Source organism: Gordionus sp. m RMFG-2023, chromosome 4, assembly GCF_954871325.1.
Source record: "Gordionus sp. m RMFG-2023 chromosome 4, tfGorSpeb1-WG-v2, whole genome shotgun sequence".
NCBI classification, from domain to species: Eukaryota; Metazoa; Nematomorpha; class Gordioida; order Chordodea; family Parachordodidae; genus Gordionus; species Gordionus sp. m RMFG-2023.
The window spans coordinates 23146249-23151270 of record NC_088778.1 but is presented as its reverse complement, the minus strand read 5'-3'; the positions used below and the strand labels follow the sequence as shown (position 1 = coordinate 23151270).

Below are 5022 nucleotides of genomic sequence, written 5' to 3'. Positions count from 1 at the left end.
CCAAATGGCGTATTAGCAAGAAATAAAAGTTATATTTTTTCTTATTTATACGCATTTTCCGAATCGATAAAAAAGTAACGAAAATTTAACGAATCATTTAAAATTTGTATTTATAATAAAATGGATGTATAAATAATATCGTGGACGAAATTTAGTAAACTATAAAGCAATATAAAAATTTAAAATACATAAATCTTTATATATCAGATTTTACCTTACTTATTTCCCAATATTTAGTAAACTATAAAGCAATATAAAAATTTAAAATACATAAATCTTTATATATCAGATTTTAGAATGTCACCAAAAAGTACTACCATAGTAATACCTTTTTAAAATACATAAATCTTTATATATCAGATTTTAGAATGACACCAAAAAGTACTACCATAGTAATACCTTTTTAAAATACATAAATCTTTATATATCAGATTTTAAAATGTCACCAAAAAGTACTATCATAGTAATACCTTTTTAAAATGCATAAATCTTTATATATCAGATTTTAGAATGTCACCAAAAAGTACTACCATAGTAATACATTACTTATTTCCCAATATTTAGTAAACTATAAAGCAATATAAAAATTTAAAATACATAAATCTTTATATATCAGATTTTAGAATGTCACCAAAAAGTACTACCATAGTAATACCTTTTTAAAATACATAAATCTTTATATATCAGATTTTAGAATGTCACCAAAAAGTACTACCATAGTAATACCTTACTTATTTCCCAATATTTAGTAAACTATAAAGCAATATAAAAATTTAAATTACATAAATCTTAAGATGGCTATAAATTAGGAAATTTAGAATGATTGAGTAAAGAATAAATCTTACCTTGTGCTTCAAATTTACAAACAATTACTCATTTTTTATATAAATTTTTTTATTGAATTTATGTTGAAATTTATAAATTATATTGTATGTCTTATTTTAAAGGTTACCTGGGAACATTAAAGTTCTTACCTTGTGATGACTTATTCTATAAAATTGACACACAACAATCCCTAACAAGCTTCAAATCTACAAACAATTGCTCATTTTTTATATAATTTTTTTTATTGAATTTATGTTGAAATTTATAAATTATAATGTATGTTTTATTTTAAAGGTTACTTAGAAACATTAAAGATCTTACCTTGTGATGACTTATTCTATAAAATTGACACACAACAATCCCAAGCAAGCTTCAAATTTACAAACAATTACTCATTTTTTATATAAATTTTTTTATTGAATTTGTTGAAATTTATAAATTATATCTTTTGATATTATTTTTTTAAATAGAGTTTAAAAAATAAATTTCTCTTAATGAGCTCCCATAATGTTCTTAATTAATTTACCTAAATTAATTTAATTATAAAAATTTATGATTGGACATTTTTAATCATTTTATAAATGATTGTATTAACTTCAATAATATATTTCAATTTAATGAATAAAATTTACTTAATACTATATTTCGTGTATAAATTATAATACTATATTTAATTGCTTCATTTAATACTATATTTCGATTTAACCCTTCACTAGAAATGTTAAAAATCACTTAAACTTCAAAGGTGGGGTCTATTTTATCCCTAATGCAAAATTAATAAAAATTAGATTTAAATAAAAAATTAAATTTGTAGGCAAAATTCTCCTAAAAATAACTTAAATATTTTACCACAAAAAAATTAAATTTGCATGCAAAATCTCCTAAAAATAACTTAAATATTTTACCACAAAAAAAATTAAATTTGTAAGGCAAAATTCACCTAAAATATGCGGAATTAATAATTCCTATATTTTACCACAAAAAAATTAAATTTGTATGCAAAATTCTCCTAAATATAACTTAAATATGCGCAATTAATAATTCCTATATTTTACCATAAAAAATTTATAGGCAAAAATAAAAAATTTAAAAAAAAACCATAAAAAAAATAAAAATAATATACCCCCCCCCCCCCCCCCCCCCCCCCCGTGTTAACACTTTATTAAAACTTATTTGGTGGCAATTTTTTTTATTTAAAAAAATGATATTCATGTTATATACTAAATTTTTTATATAGTCATTTTTGAGTTGATGATTTAAAAAAAAGAGGATTAATTCAGATTTTAAAAAAATCTCCAAATTTATTTTTAGAATTTAAAAATTGTATTAGCAATACAAATTAATCAAATTAAAATAATAATTGGGATGATTACATGGTGTTGGTGTTGTAATGAAATGTATATAAAAATGGTATGAGTAAAAAAGATATCTTTGTAGTCTATATATCTATTTATAATATGTTAAAATAGGATAAATAAAAAAAAAATATGCATATAAACAAGACAAATACAATCAACTAAAATACTTTTGGAAAAAAATATAAAATATCAACATTTGTAATTAATCTTCTAAATCAATAACATTTACAAAATGGGATTCAGAATTGTTAATATAAATGTTTTGGTCAAATTTTTTTATATTTCCATCATCATATTTAAATGGTGGATACATTTGCCAGCAAAATGAAGCTCCATACCTAGCATACACCAATATCGGGGTATTGAGAAGTGTGGCAACACTTCGCAATTCAATATTCGTTGCCCATTCACCATTCTTACTTGCCTTTTCTATTATATACTGTTGCACATCATCTTCACACGTATTTTGACCTTGAGTATAATCTAATATATTTTTTATCATTATTTTTTGCAACATCAGCAACATCTGTGATCTAATCAAACCATAGGAGTCTTGTTTTCCTGTTATCTCCATACTTATACATCTAATTATTTTTTAAAAAATTTAATTATGTTACTTTTTCTAAAAACCTATCAATGTTTTAAAAAAATAATATTATGAATTAATATAGGATATAATCATTAAAATTTAAGGTAAAGAAAGAAACAAAACCATATTCTATGTATATTAGTAAAAAATATATAACCAAAATTATTTTTAAATTTTTAAATTACCGGTAAAAACAATTCCCATCTAGCTCAATTGCAATCGTGATGGAGCAGTTAGCACCCTTCCTATATTTTGAGAGACTTTCTTTTTTGCTGACGCTAAATTTAAGCGAGTATCATGATATTTCCTCCAAATATTGGTAGTTGGATTATAAAAATGTTTAAATGTATGTTGAATGATTTTAACGAGTGGGTCATCTATGGCTTTAAATATTTAAAAAAATAAAATTAATCATGATATTTAAGAATTACAATTAACTGTATATAATTATAAAATTACAATTTTTGAACTTTGAGTCTGAGTATACAAAGCCTACTAAGTCCACTTGAAGATCCTTCAAAAGGTGTAAAGAAGATTTTTTATAATCTAAAAAAGTTTAAAAATTTGTCTTTATCAACAATTTCCCTTTGGTATCAACTATTTTTGGGTCAACAAAGTTTTGGGAATTAAGGTCTTGTTGAAATTTTAACTTTTTATCTATATGATTTTCTTTGGATTTGTATGCCTTTTCTATATAATATACTATTAACAATAAATAAAGTCAATGTACTTTTTTGTGAATCCAATATTGTAAATCCTAATGGTCTCCCGCTTTTATTTAATTTCTTAGGTAATTGAATTTCTTTTATGATATTATTTATACATTCATTTTCTTGACTATTATAAACATCTTTTTTAAAAAAATTGGGACATTATTTTTATTTTACTGTATATTAGGATCCACGTTTGAGTGTGTAAGATCCTCATTTAATACATTTGCTATACTATCATTGGAGAATATCTGACCATTATTTTCATTTGAGCTTGTATCGAAATTATTTGAGGAAATAATTAGTAATATGCCTTTCATAGCAAAATCATGTAGTTTGTCAAAAGCCTGAGCAAACCCATGTTTCAAATTAGGTGGTAATAATGATATGGTGTGAAAAAGCATATTTTGATTTTTAAAATAATTATAGGATGAAATTTGGTCATTAAAAAGGGTTTTTTTGTATTTAATCCCCTTTTTGTTATTTAATATATCTATATTATTATTATTGATAAATGTCGATGGATTTTTAAAATAATTTTTGTGCCACCTTTGATGACATAATTTTCATCGTATAGATCACTATTATTTTTTTTTCCTTTCCATAAATACATGTCTGCATTAATTGCATATTTAAAAAAAAGGGGCAATCACAATAAAACATATTTGATTGGCAAACAAGATTGCAGTTATCACCAACATTATATTCATATTTTAACTCTTTATTCTGTTAACAATTTTCTATAATTAGCCAATGTTTGATCATCCTCATTTATAAATGAGATTTTAATTTTTTTCATTAAATTATCATGTTTCAGCACTTAACATTTTAATTGACATAATTAAATCAGTAAACATATTTGGAAGGGTAGAGTATTTGGTTATGTTAATTTTTAAATATTTGTTAATGCTCTCTACCCTGTTATTTGTATATTGTTTAAAGTTTAAATGATATCTTTTCCAAGCATCGGAAGATTCATATCTGATAAGATGCCAGCCAGAAAAATAGTTATTTAATGATTCTAAATTTAAATTAGTTAATTTGTGATAATTTTCAAAATATATGTCAGAAGACTGTGCATCTAGCATGCTATACAACAGATGCTTCACATTATTAATCATATCATTAGGAATATTCGTTTTTTTGTGGGTAACTTCCCTATCCCAAGCTCTGGTTACATGTTTCCTACATAATTCCAATTGAACATGAGGGAATGCCCCAATGTAAGCTTTTCTCCCAGCACAATCTTTATCACTAACAATGACCTTTATATCTGTCCAAGCTGAATTCAGTTTTTTTAAAATTTGAAGCATTTGTGATGCTACATCAAATGACTTCGATTTGACAATCCATACACATATAATATGTGATCTATTATTTCCATCAATTGTTACCAAAATATACACAGGCATATGCCTATTATTTAATCGATATGTTGCATCCACACATATTACTTGAGGATATTTTGAAAAAATATACTGCATTTGATGAGTTTGATAATATATACCAATTAGATTCCCATCTACAATATATAATTCCA

At 23.7% G+C, this 5022-nt stretch overlaps 1 long non-coding RNA gene across 1 annotated transcript; it reads right to left on the bottom strand.

Moving 5' to 3' along the window:
• Positions 1–3364: 3364 nt before the first annotated feature.
• Positions 3365–3753, bottom strand: LOC135927737 (uncharacterized). Its single transcript, XR_010572167.1, has 3 exons — positions 3660–3753; positions 3503–3609; positions 3365–3457 (listed from the first exon to the last, which is right to left on the bottom strand). It is a non-coding gene; the product is annotated as an uncharacterized LOC135927737 (long non-coding RNA).
• Between the last annotated feature and the right edge of the window lie 1269 nt (positions 3754–5022).